This window comes from Vulpes vulpes, chromosome 14, assembly GCF_048418805.1.
Source record: "Vulpes vulpes isolate BD-2025 chromosome 14, VulVul3, whole genome shotgun sequence".
In the NCBI taxonomy this organism is placed as follows: Eukaryota; Metazoa; Chordata; class Mammalia; order Carnivora; family Canidae; genus Vulpes; species Vulpes vulpes.
In genome coordinates this window covers 7,613,242-7,628,440 of record NC_132793.1, presented here as the reverse complement: position 1 = coordinate 7,628,440, position 15,199 = coordinate 7,613,242, and positions in this window count along the sequence as shown.

Below are 15,199 nucleotides of genomic sequence, written 5' to 3'. Positions count from 1 at the left end.
ATAATGATATGGTGGCTGGGACAACTGGATGGCCACATGCAAGGAATGAAGTTGAACCCCCTAAGTACATGAAAAGATGCTCAATATTATTAGCCATCTGAGAATGCAAATCAGCATCACAATGAGATACCACTTCACACCCACTAAAATGGCAAGAATGAAGAGCACAGACAATACTGAGTGCTGGCAAAGATATAGAGGAACTGGAACCCCAACACATTGCTGGTGGGGATGTAAAATGGTGCATGCAATTACTTTGGGGAAGTCTGGAAGTTTCTCAAAAGATTAAACATAATAATATATAATTCAACCGTTGTGGCTGAAAATAAAATGAAAAAAGTTGTCTGTATGAAAACCAGTCCACAAATGTTCATGGCAGCATTAATCGTAATGTATAAGTAGTGGAAACAAGCCACATATTGATCAGCTGATGAGTGGATAAATAAAATGTGCTCTATCCATACCATGGACTGTTATTCAGCCATAAAAAGGAGTGAAGGACAAACATGCTGAAACGTGGATGAACCTTAGAGCCGTCATACTAAAAGAAAGGAGCCAGTAAAAAAGACCACACATTGTCTGATTCCATTTATATGAAATATCTGGAATAGGCAAACCTATAGTGGCAGAAATTAGGTTAGCGGTTTTTCTAAGGCCTGGGTGGTTGAGAGGAAATGGAGAGTAACTGCCGATGGGTCTAAGTCACTTTATGTTGTTTTGTTTCCAGTGACAAAAATGTTAGATGGTAAAAATCATTTTGTTGCATGCTTTAAGTGGCTCTGTAGGTTCCTGTCCATTTCCTTCCTCTTACTGTTACCCAGTTTCTTCAACAGCAAAATGGGTTAATCATTGTAACTCAGAGTTGTCAAGAAGATTAAATAAGAAATGGAGAAAACTTGGCAAGGCTCATGCTACTGCCTTGAATTTTATCAGTAATTGAAGAATATATCGCTATTCTCAGTTCTGCCCTATGCAAGGTGTTATCCTATGTAGCGTAGGAAGTGGAAACATGAAAGACAGGCTCTGTCTTCATGGACCTGTGTGGAGTGACAAGGAATCCGCACAGGGAGGAATTGGGAACCTAACTTATACAAGCCATCCTGTGCTAAGTTTGAAGAACTTAGTTTGAGACAGTCCAGGCAGGCTCCCTGTAAGAGGCAGGTCTTGCTGTGGACCAAGATGATGAAGTTGGAGTTTGGGTACAGAATACATAGGATTTCATAATAAGTTTAGGGGACTGAGAATCTCAATGAAATGGATTAACTTACATAATTGCACTTTTCTTAACTACAACTCTGGTCTTAAATACAAATATGGCAGAAATGCTGGTATACAATAGGTGCTCAACAGAGTTTGCAGAATAAATGACTGCATGAAGAAAGATAATAGCTTTAGACACTATAGCGTTTCTTCATCAGGGCTCTGTACTTTACACAGCAAAAGTGCTTTCCTAAATAAATTATTAAATTCAAGTATATTAAAAAGCTGAATAAATAGTAGGATCCATATTATATTATTGAATGCCAATGTTAGTAAAAATTGAATAATGAAGTGTGTATTTTCAAGATAGAGTACATGAACATCAACCCAAAATATGGCTATCCCATCTAAATAAACGTCCTAATTTCATAATACTGCTTTGCACATTGGCTTTACTCACTCGTTTATTCTAAATCATTTCTGAAACAAAATAGGGCATAAGAAATTAAAAATGTTTCATGCAACAAAGCTTTATTGGGTAACTACATGCTAAATACTCTGGTAAGACCTGGAGACATAAAAAATGAGACATAATCCCTCTCTCAAATTTTTCATAATTTTTTAAAAGATTATTTATTTATTCATGAGAGACAGAGCGAGAGAGAGAGAGGCAGAAACATAGGCAGAGGGAAAAGCCGACTCCATGCAGGGAGCCCGACATGATCGATCCCGGGTCTCCAGGACCACACCTTGGGCTGAAAGTGGCGCTAAACCGCTGAGCCACCCGGGCTGCCCAAACTTCTCATATTTTTTTAAAAGATTTTACTTATTTATTCATGAGGGACATACAGAGAGGCAGAGACATAGGCAGAGGGAGAAGTGGGGTCCCCGTGAGAAGCCCAAAGCGGAACTCAATCCCAGGACCCAGGGATCACGACCTGAGCCAAAGGTAGATGCTCGACCACTGAACCACCCAGGTGCCCCAAATTTTTCATAATTTTAACACACTTTGATTTATGCACTGGTTAATAGCTCTATCACTTACTAGCTGTGCGACAATGGGCAAAGTAGCTAACATCCCTGTGCCTGTTTCTATGTGTGTTTGTGTGTGTATGTACTAAGGGAACATTTCAAACACACAAAAGTACAGAACATCCTGTAATGAGTCCCCAGCCATCTAGCAACAAGATTCAGTGATTTCCAATCCATGGCCAAACATATTTTTCATCCAAACGTCTTTCTTTTCCCTTTACTCCTCAACTGCTGGATTATTTTGAAACCAATCCTGCATATCATATTCTTTTCATCTATCAGCACTCCCTAGGTGCCTCTAAATTTTAATGTAACCATAACACCATCATCCCACACACACAATAACCATCACTCTAATTTTATAAACTCTCCATCGGTGTTCAAATTTCCCGGATTGTATCACACACATTTTCTTTATAGATAATTTCTCCTTCTCTCAAATCAGGATCCAAACAAAGCCCACACCTTGCCTTTGATTGATACAAGTTCACCTTCCCCTTTCTCCCTTCTCTTGCCACCTATTTGTTGGAGAAACCAGATTGTTTGTAAAGCTGCCCTGTGGATATTGTTGGTCGCACCCCATGGTATCATGCAAGACGTCACTGTGTCATTTGATATTTTTATAAATTGGGTCAGTTTCCCTCTCTGCCACCCCAGGAATGCATCAGAGGTGGAGGCGGTGCTTCCTCTTGCATTGAGTCAAAAAGTGTCCAGTGTGTTTGTGTGATGTCATGACTGACCAGTTGGGTGTTAGCTCAACCCATCCTTTATAGAATTCCATACTGGCTTCCACCCAATGGCTTCAGCCATCTTTGATTAATTTCAATAGATGGTGGATGTGGTAAATTGCCTCTTTTTACCAGTCCTTCTGCATGTGTTACCCGGAACCCTCTGTGCTGGAAACTTCCCCGGATCTAACATACAGTCACCTTGCAGTATGCAGTTCATGCAGCTCTGGCAGGAACAATGCTTGGTTCCCCACCCCGCCCATATTTACTTGAGTTCCACAAGGGCTCCCGTAAGGATTTCTTTGGTTTGGTTGGTCTGGGTATTAATTTTTAGTAGTGTCATGAATGTATTCATAACAATTTGTTTTTCCACGTAGTATTTTCTTCTCTCTTTCTTTTCCCTCTTCTTTCCTTGAGACTTAACTTTTTTTATCTTTGCCCAAGAGTGCTTCTTCAGTTTGCTCCTGAGACCTCTTGACACAATTTCAGGAGTCTCTCACAGCTTTCTGTGAGCTGCTTCTAGAACTCCTGCTATCCCTTTGCCTGCCTCAGACCTGGAATCTGCCATTTTCCCCAAGAGCCATGGTTTTGGTGGGAAGAATAGTCCAGGCATTTGGTTAGCTCGTCATATGAAGTCTCTCTTCAGTGTTTAGAGATAAGACATATGCTTGTTTCTCAAGGACAGGTAAACTATGAGTTTCTCCTGCTGTTACCAATTTAAATCTAGGGTTACAAGATTTCTACTTCATTTCTTTAATTTTTTATTTGAAACGCTTTACTTTGGTGCTGAAAAATCTTGGTTAGTAATGATATTAACATAATTACTCATTTGCTTTTTTCTTTTTTACGTATTTGGTTTTTAATCATATTTATGAATGTGTGTGTCAGAATAATAATACCGCTATTATCATTTGCATATATATGATTAATCATGCATGTATTTATGTGTGTGTGAGAAAAATAATGCCACTCTTATTAATAAAATAGCTTTGTCCTTTTAATATATCCTATTAAGGATATGCAGTCAGATTGCTGTGCTTTAAAGTCACCTAACATAATTTTCTTTCTGGGGCACCTAGGTGACAGTTCGTTAAACATCTGACTCTTAGTATTGGCTCAGATCATGATCTGAGGGTCATGAGATCGAGCCCCGTGTTGGGCTCCGTGTTCAGAGTATACTTGGGATTCTCTCGCTCTCTCCCTGTCCCTCTGCCCCTTCTGCTCGTTCTCTCTCTCTCAACCAAATCTAAAAAAAAAAAAAAAAAAAAAATCCTGTTTGGGTAAACTACTAATCAATACCCATTAGATTGATTTATTTTATTTTGCTTTCATTTTAGGAGCTGTTTTTTTTAAACAATTTGTTTTGTTTTGTTTTTTTTGTTTTGTTTTGTTTTGTTTTGTTTTTATTTTATAACTATATAAAGGTTAAATCAATAAACCAAGAAATAGCCAGAGAATGTTAACTTCTACCTATCCCTGCTCTTCAATCTTTTTTCTCCTTTGCCCTATGGATAGCCTTGTATTTTGAATATTTCTAGTTTATTCTTCCATTTTTTATTTATAATATAAGCAGATGTATGTTTACTTTTGTATACTGCTCATTTCTTTTTTTTAAGAATTTTTTCTTTTTTTTAAGATTTTATTTATTTATTCATGAGAGACACAGAGAGAGAGAGAGGCAGAAACACAGGCAGAGGGAGAAGCAGGCTCCACGCAGGGAGCCCAATGCAGGACTCGATCCCTGGTCCCCGGGGTCACACCGTGGGCCCAAGGTGGGTGCTCAACCTCTGAGCCACCCAGGCGTCCCTACTTCTCATTTCTTAGATAAAATGTACTATTCTATTGTATACTAAGTATACTATTCTATACTTTATATACTATTCTAGTACTTAATATTGCTTTCTTCACTTAATATTTTCTGGAAACCACTCCACAACAGCATATTAATGTTCAGATATTTCTTACTTTTTTCAGCAGTTGCATAATACTCCATTGTGTGAATGTTCTATTACTTGTGAAATAATTTATCTGCTTATGGGCACTTGTATTGTTTCTGATTTTCTGCCATTTCAAACAAAGTGGCAATTAATGGCCTTATGCATGTACGAGTTTGGAGTTGTTAACTGCCTTTTTTTTTGGTCTTATTTTGTTTTGACTTGCTAATATATCTTTAGGATTGACTCCTAGATGGCAGAGAGCTAGATTGAAGAGTAGATGCTTATGCAATGGTGCTCTCCGCATTGCTAAATTCCACATATTTTGTTTTCCAGCCAGTAATGTATAAACAGGCTTCTTTCTCCACTAGCTCCACCAACAGATTATTTTTGTGAGTCTGATAGGTGAACAATAGTGGCTCCTTCACTGAAAAATATCAAATTATCTTAGTTGACTCAGGCAAATCTAGATCTTACCTACCACTAGCCTTTACCAAGAATTCAAAAAGTGAAGTAAGTAGAGGTAAAGACACAGCAGGCTTCTCTGGAGGCACCCCATACTAAGAGATGTATCTTATGAAACTCTCTTTCACCCAAGTTGGAACATGTTTTTGTGGATGTTTGCATCACAATTCAGCTGAGGAAGCTGAGTTTGGGGCTTTTTTTTTTTTTTAAGATTCTATTTATTTATTCATAAGAGACACACAGAGAGAGGCAGAGACATAGGCAAAGGAAGAAGCAGGCTCCTCACAGGAAACCTCATGTGGGACTCCATCCCAGGACCCTGGGATCACGACCTGAGTGAGCCAAAGGCAGATGCTGAACCACTCAGCCACTCAGGTGCCCCAGTTTGGGGCTTTTTAGTTTAAACTCTGTTGATCATGCAGAAACCGACTTCCCTTCTATGAGACTCGACTTCCATTTTCCAGCTAACCCTGCCTCCTACATTAATTTCCAGGGGTTTGCTAATGACAAGCAACCTAGACAAAGAAAACAGATCCTGGTAAAAATGCTGGAAAGCTGGAAAGGGAGGCTGTTTGAAATGAACCCTAAGAAGAGCAGGAGGGAGTCACAGGTCCACTGCAGATGCTTTTCCTCACTGTGATTTTTGGGATTTTACCCACTTTCTGCCTGTGAGCCAAAGTTGAGCACCTTTTCTTCTGTTGAAGGTCTATTTGCATTTTCTTCTCTGAGCCATCTGTTCATATTCATTGCTTATTTTTCTAACAGAAGTGTTGAACTTTTCTCTCTTTTTTTTAGAAGCTCTTTATGTCTTAGGGATATTAATCCTTTCATATCCGTTGCAAATGCCATTTCCCTGTTTTGTAATTTACATTTTTACTCTGCTTATGGTGCAAAAGTTTATTTTTAAGTAGTCAAATTCATCAGTCTTTGCCTATATTGCATCTGGGTTTTGATTTATGGCTAGGAAAGCTTTCAGCAAACTCAAGTTACAGAGGGATTCATCCATTTTTAAAAATATTTGTATTATTTCATTTTTTAAAAAAGGTTTTATTTATTTATTTATTCATGAGAGACACACAGAGAGAGGCAGAGACACAGGCAGAGGGAGAAGCAGGCTCCCTGTGGGGAGCCTGATGCAGGACTCAATCCCAGGACCCTGGGATCATGCCCTGAGCAGAAGGCAGACATTCAACCACTGAGCCACCCAGGCGTCCCTTGTATTACTTCATTTTTTGCTTTATATCTAAATCTTTAATTATTTGGAAATTATTGTGTACAGTATGAGAATTATAGTCAGTTTTCTCTTTTTCCATGTAGCAATCCAGTAATTCAAACATTCCTTACTAAAATGTCCATTTTTGCCCAGTTGAACTGCAATTCTGAATATATGGCATACAAAATTTGCATATACATCCATGTCTCTCTCTAGACTTCTTTTCTGATCCATAGTTCCCTGCGTCCATCCATGTGCCAGTATCACACCATTTGCATTTTTGAGGCTTTATGTGTTTGTTACTATCTGGTAGGGTAGCTATTCCCCACCTTCATTCTTACTTTTTAAAGGATTTTCTTGATTTTTTTTTTTTTTTTTTGTATTTTTGTTCTGGCAAATAAACTTCATAATAAACTTGTCTAGCTCAAAAGAACCCTTTTGCACTTTAAGTGGGATAATGTCAATGTTATAAGTTAAGTTACAGAGAATTGACATTTTTATGATGCCACGTCTTCCTATGACAGTGACTTTCTTTGTGTCCATGTAAATGTTGGGATCCCTCAGGAGTAATGTATAGTTTTCTTCATAATTCTTGAACCATTCTTGTCATGTATACATCTAAGTATTTTATTAATTTGTTCCCTTTTTTATTTTCCTTCCCAACCACTGTATCTTCTACACCTCATTTTCTTAGATATATGTCAAGACTGTTGGTTTTTGCATGTTGATTTTATACCTCCTACTTTATTAGATTATCTTATTGTTTGTATAATTTTCCACTGATTTAAGTTTCTCAGATGTATAAATATGTCATATAAAAATAGGAATGTTTCATTTCTTTTTTTTCCTAATTCTTACATCTGTAATTACATTGTCTTATTGTGCCACAGTGCCTTAGAGTGTAAGATGAAACAGTAAGTTTATCTCATAATTGTGTTGTATGTATGAAACGATCTGAAATGTATAAAATGCAGTGCAGCGGGAGAGAGGGCGGCCCCTCACCTGGTTTGCAATGCATGTTCCTGGGGAACCTGTTGCTAAACATAATTTCTAGTCCACCAGCTTTAGGGTCAGGTTTGGGCCGTAGCATAGCAGCTCCCTTTCTGTGATCTCTTGAAAGTCAGCCCGAGACACAAGGGTTTATACAAAAAGAAAAAAGAAATGTGTAAAATGCTTAGAGCAGTGCCTGCAATGTAATAAAGCCACAATCAATGGTATTGTTATTGCACAGCTATTAGTTATTATATATGCATATGTATATATATTAATTCATATGTTTGACAAAAGGTTCTAGAGTTAAGCAATTCTTCTTAATAGCAAGCATTTTCACATCTACAATTTGGAATTATGTGGGTTAAAAAATCACTTTCTGGGTGCCTGGGTGGCTCAGTTGGTTAAACAACCAACTCTTGATTTTGACTCAGGTCATGATCTCAGGGTCATGGGATTGACCCCCATGTTGGGCTCTGGGCTCAGAGAGAGTCTGCTTGAGATTTTCTCTCTCCCTTTCCTTCTGCCCCTTGCCCCTCTTAAAAAAAAATCACTTTCTGAGGAGGTTAGTGTTGGCAAAACTGATCACATGTCACCTTCACAATTTTTGCCATATAGTTATTGTACCATTTCTCTTCTTATTTATGTGGTATTTTTCTTTAAATGGAAAAATCTCTTCTTTAAATATGTATATAAATATATGGAATAAATAAATATGCATTACATAGAATGTCTTCATATCTCTCTCTATATATATTGATATAATCTTTATTTATAGTATCTATAATTTATATATTATATATAATTATATATCATATTATGTAACATATAATTATATACATATCTTTACATATTGTATACCTATTTATACATATATAAAATATGTCACTTTTTAAAAATATTTTATTATTTATTCATGAGAGACACGCAGAGAGAGGCAGAGACACAGGCAGAGGGAGAAGCAGGCTCCATGCAGGGAGCCCGACGTGGGACTCGATCCCGGGACCCCAGGATCATGCCCTGGGCTGAAGGCAGATGCCCAACTGCTGAGCCACCCAGGCATCCCTATGTCACTGGTTTAAATGGAGAAGCAATGTTTTTCTGATACAGGTTCAAATAAAGGCATTGTTACTTAAAAAAAGTTTAACATTTGAATTCATGTCATGTCGACATCTGGGAAAACATTAATGAGTTTATACTTTAGTCTTTTTTACTCTTCAGATAGTTGGTTGACAAGCTTATTTTCAAAGACTTCTTAAATAGGTTTTATAATCAGTCTTAATTACAACGTGAATATAGAATCCATAAAGGTGTGATCTTTGGTCTTATTCACTGTTCCATAAATATTTGCAGAATTAATTAATTGATGTATTCTTTCATGCCATGCTCTGGTGGTATGACGAGAATTGTCATACTACGTTTTGTTATTCTGGTTTATGTTTAGTGTGCATTGTGTAAAACAAATGGTGGAATGGAGGACTTTGTGTCACTTCTAGAAAATTCACTTAAGAATAAGAATTGAATTGGCCAGTTATAACTACCTCTGTTTTTAAGGGCTTGTTTCTCCTGATATTTGGATTTGATACTAGGCCATGTCCTCATTCACATTTTTCCCTTGCTTCTGGAAGTTTCCCTGCAGATTTTTTTTTTTTTTTTTTGAGTCATGAGGTTTTAAACTTTTGCAGAGGGTAGTGCTGATGCCATCACAATATAATTAGAAATTTAGAAATGTGGGGTAAAATCCAGCGAGGGTATATTTGGCTTTAGTTAGATCTGCAACTTATATAACCAGCAATAACTCAGTCCCAAATGCTAAATGTTGCCTATAATTAGAAAGGCCCACTTTTATAATTGATAGTTAAAATTATTATAACTGGTACTTAATGGGCTTACTTTAAGAATCCTTATAATCAAGAATGAGGAGGCAGCCTGTTTATGCCTTTCAAAGTAAGATTCTCAAAAATTGTCCCTTTAAGAAAATAAGGTCACTTTATGAAGCATGATTCTCTCATGTTCTACTTTGTTAAATGACATAGTTTATAAGTTTTCAAATTGCCATCTGCATTCTATAATTAGAGCAGTATATTTTTCTTCCAAACATTTGACAAATTAAGGATCCCAAGGTCTCAAACATAACTTTTCACAGCATGTGCATCATGCTGGAAGCTTCTGTATATATCAATCCAAGAGGAGGATAGGCCATTAGTAGGAAAAACAAGATTAAAAAAAGAGACAGAGAGGACTAGGCTTGGGGTAAAAATACATGACTTGAAATCATAGCTCAGCCATTCATTAGCTTGGGGAATTCTCTGACCTTCTCTGGGCCTGTTTCCTGTTTGAGAAATGGGGACAACAGGAAAGACAAGAAAGGGGTCTGAAAGGGAGGAGGTTCCAGTTCAACAAGTATGTTTCTGAGTTTGTTATGTTTCAGGTCCTTCCCTAGTGTAGGTGAGACAGGGAAAGGTAGGATGAAGCCCAGCCTTCAGGGAGTTTGTAAGATAGAAGAATAGGGATAATCACATTATACTATACAGAGGGAAAGTGTGTGAAAATAGGCATGGGGGCGTGACTAAAGATAAGTAGTAATAATTTCTTTCTTCATTCATTCATTCATTCAACAAATATTGATTGACTACTTCTTATGTGCCAGAGATTGAAGACACTGGAGATTCACCTTTGGATGGACCATTGGATGGCATGCCATTTCATTCATGAGAGGGGTATGGGCCTATGAGAGGGGTATGGGCCTATGAGAGGGGTATGGGCCTATGAGCAGAGAAAGCATAGGACATAGAGAATAAGATCAGGGTAGGAGACCATCACTGCTTTAGATGTGTTGGCTGGAGAAAGCCTCCATAATAAAAAGAGCCTTGAGCCAAGACCTGTAGGAGGTGAGAGAGGAACCACATGCCAGGCAGATGGAAGCATGACCTACAAGCCCTGAGGCGGGATGTGCTTGTGGAGAAGCAAGAAATGAGAATGGGACAAAATATTTTAGGGCCTTACAGTCCATAGAAAGGATGTCAAATCTTACTCTCTGTGTATGGGGGACCACCATGTGGTTTAAGACAAACCAGGACATGATCTGACTTACATATTTCAAAAAGATTACCCTGGCTGCTTGTGTGAGACAAAGGGGTGGGTGGGAGATAAGTTGAGAAGCTGGGCGGACAGCAGATGCCATGACTCCCAAAGCAGAGGGTATTTTACTTCAGGATGTAATGCAGGAGCTATGGAGAGGTGGTCAGAATCCAGGAGAATGTTAAGCCATCCCTTGTCCTGTGGAAACAGGAATGGAAGAACATATAACCCCTCTTTACTACCCTACAGAAAAGCAGTACTGGGCAGCCCAGGTGGCTCAGCGGTTTAGCGCCAACTTCAGCCCAGGGCGTGATCCTGGAGACCCAGGATCAAGCCCCACATCAGGCTCCCCGCATGGAGCCTGCTTCTCCCTCTGCCTGTGTCTCTGCCTCTCTCTCTCTCTCTCTCTCTCTCTCTCTGTGTGTGTGTGTGTCTCTCATGAATAAATAAATAAAATCTTAAAAAAAAAAAAAAAAGAAAAGCAGTGCTCTCAGAGGAGAGTAAGAGTTTAGTTGACACCACGAGATAGAGCACCCATGATGAGGATGTATGTGGAAGAGCCTGGGGACGTATGTGGAAAAGCTAGAGGGGAGTCTGGTAACCATAAAACTGATTTTCCAAAGAGCAGGAAGTTTTGGAAGGGAGGGAAGTAGTTTCAGAAGGAGGTAGAGAAACACAGAAGAACAGCAGGTAGATGAAAAACATTTGCAGGAGTATAGCTGGAGGAGAGCTTCCATATTTCAGTACAGACAATATATAGCCGGGGTGGAACAGGTCATGGATATAAGTGGGAGTCAAGCTCTGTGTGACCACATCACCTTTTCATGTGGCTCCAAGGAGGGAAGTTGGCAAAGGCACCCTCTTGGTGAATGCTAATTAAAAGCTACTTATTTATAATTTTTCCTACTATATGTAAATCCTTCAATGTGACACTCCGACTCCTAGAAATTGATTATCTCGTATAGTTAAGGATATGTGCAAATATTTAACTGAAATGTAAATATTATAGCATTATTAATTATAAATTTTTAGAGTTGAGGTATCTAGTAGTATATATACATGTAGATATTGTATGTCTTTCCAATAGAATATTATATGTACAATTTACAAGTACATTGCACAGAGATATTTAATGATATGGGAACTATTCATGTTACATTGTTAAGTGAGCAAGCAAGTTAAAAATAATATTATTATATTATATTATCCCACTTCTGAGGGGTCTCCATTATCTGAAATTTTCTTATCTCAACCCTGTGGTTCAAAAGAAATTAAAAGTTACTGTTGGGGTGCCTGGGTGGCTCAGTTGGTTAAGCATCCCACTCTTGATTTTGGCTCAGGTCATGATCTCAGGGTCATAGAATTGAGTCTGCCATGGGACTCCATGCTGGACATGGAGTGTGCTTAAGATTCTCTCTCTACTTTTCCCTCCACCCCTACCCACCCCTCACTGCTCATGAGCATGTACGCACACTCTCTTTCTAAAAATAATATTGTAATATAAAATTGTTGATTAATAAGCTACCTCAAAAAATAGTCCATGCTTAAGTATCCCTCCCTGATTAACCCCAATATTCATTGCTGTAGTGTCTTGGTTGATAGAAAGTTGATTTTTAGATGTTATTCATATCTAAAAATGATCAGAAATGAAACCAAATCTGTTTGTCATTTGTTGTAAACAATAAAAGAGGGTTCCACTGTTCACCAGTTTCAGTCCCAGAACAAAATTCTCTCTACATTATATCCTTAGTGATGGTGTGGACACATTAACACAGATGCTTCCTGGATCTACTCATCTGTAAGGCTTCCCCTTGTTCCAGGATCACAGACATGCAAGGGAGTGAGGGTGGGTCTTTAGATGAGAGCAGGGCAAGATGGATATAAAGCCAATGGTAACAGGCTTCCATTGCAATGAGGCTTCAGATCTTCTGAGTCTTGCTGGACCTCCTTCTTATCCATAGGAGGTCTAATGTGATCATTAAAAGGCAGACTCTGGATCAGACTTCAAATTATTATGAATGAAATGCACTCGGACTGTTAGTTATTCTATCCAGTCATCTACAAAATGGGGTCAAAAATATTGAGCTATTTTATAGGATGGATGTGAATCTTAAACAAATGGAATACATCCGGTGTTTAGAACAGAGCTAAGTACACAAGAGGCTCTAATTTTATATTAGCTACTATTTCCACCAGACCCCCACCAATACCATCATCATCCTCACCATCACCCCACCACCACCACCAGCAGCAGCAGCAGCAGCAGCAGCAACAGCAACATCCTATCAGTAATGGAATTGATAATGCCAGCTTTCAAAATGGACTTTTCTAAATGATTTAATCATTTGATGGGTTTTTAAAAGATCATGTTTAAACTTATCAGACATATCATAATCTCTGATAATCTAGTAGCATCAGCTATATCCTAAGACCTTATTATCCAACACTTAGCATTCAACGATCGTCATTACTCACTAGTTAAAATGATAACATTTTTATTTGACCTGCTGTATTTGCATTTTCATCTATTTTAGATAAAGCTCCTGAATTTGGGTGTTTAAATTTTCAGAGAATTTGAGACTAGATCCATCAGAATATATGGATTCAAAGTACTAAACTAGTCCATATCAAAAACCATATGTTTCATCTCTGAATCTGTACAATCTTCTATGACTGTCATCCAAAATCAAGGGAAATGGATGCTCATGATACATTATTCAGGCAGAAGTTGCCCACCCAATAAGTCTTCAACCTTTTTTTCTTACTAAAAGAGGCTATGACTTTGATGATGAAAGCAATGTGCTCACCTAAAAGTCTACCTTTCCTATCATCCTGTGACTAGAGAGCTCACACTATGACAAGTTCAGGCCAGTGAGATGTAAATGGAAGTTACTTGGTGGGACTGCCTGGGAAGCACATTAAAAACAAAAACAAAAAAAACCTCAACTCACATATTCCTATTTGCCCTTTCTCCTTTTTCCTGGCCAGAATCTGGGCTTTCATGGCTGGAACAGCAACAGCCATATGGTTATCAGGAAGCAAACTTAAGAAGGAAGCCACATATTAAGAACAGCAAAACCAAACATATAGGGAAACTGAGACCAATAGAGTCACCAGACCAGTCCTAGACTGTGATGAGTTATACTCACATATTTCCTTTTTATAATAATAATCTTTTCCTTATTCTTACAACCAACAAATTAATAAATATATGTTAAACACACACTACCTGCCAAGAAGTGTGATAAACATTGTGAGAGATGCAGTCTTTCAGATTGCTTATAAACTGGCAAGGCATTTACAATCCAGCGTGCAATTTCATTATATTCATATATATCAGCAGGCAAAGCCTAAGTATTGCAGTGAAATTGTAAAGGACCCAGCCAGACTTCCCCTAGGATATCATGGCTATGTATTATCTGTACTTAATATTTGGTAAGAATCAAGCCTAAAATATGCTTCAACAGAACATCATACCTTTTAAAAGTTCTTCCCCCACCCTCCCCCCAGAAATGCTATTTTCAAACAATATGGAAAAAAGCACTTTAGATGATTGTCTCCAAACTCTTCGTTTCCTGTGGAATATATTACTATACATAGGAAATGTTATTTTGAACCATAAACGTCTAAGAAAAGCCCAAATTCTCAAAAATAAAGTCCTATATCCAAAAGTCAGCAACATGAAGTTGCTTTTTTTCTCATACTTTGTAGGCTTTTATGAGCCTACCATGATGTCCTTCAATGTTTTAGCTCTCGCAAGGAGCCTGAGTCCTTGTGAGCATGATTATCAAGAGAATATTTGTGACTAAAAACAATCCATCTCTGGGGAAAGCTCCGCAAAAGTCACAAGGATGATCTTTAAAGATGAAAGAATTTCCTCAAAATTGTATTTATTTAGTTTGAACATTGCAAAAAAAGTTAAGATATAAAGTTGACCACAAACCACTGAATTACCAGAAATAAACATGGGTTTGGGAAAGGCGTGATAATTTTTTTTTTGATCACTCAGTCATACATCAGGACATTCAAAGGCTACAGACTTTTGCATCTTTAATATCCTAATGATATAAGCATAACATTCATTCGTTCACTCACTCACCCCATTCATTCATTCAACAATATAATTAGATTCCAGGCAGTCTGCCTGGTGCAAAAAAATTTTTTTTCCTGGTGCAAAATTATAGCAATTAGGCAAGATGTAACTCATGTCCCGATGAAAGGAGAAAAGCAAAATAAAAATTCTAAGTAAGCAAAAAATAAAAATGTCAGGTAGTTCTATGAAAGTAAAAGGAATAAAGGAATCGACTAATTGGTAGGGGCACATCTTGGTGGAGCGATAAGAGAAAGTCTTTCCAAAGGGGTGTATTTGCATGCAGACCTAAATGATGAGCAGTAGTGAGCTCTGCAAAGATCCATAAGAGAAAGCACTCCCTGTAGCAGTAATAGCAGGTGCAAGTGCCCAGAGGTTGGGATGAACTTGAATTGTTCAAGGAGCACAGTGAAAAATGGAGAGATTGATGAATTATATTAGAAAGGGACACAGGAATTGAAACATG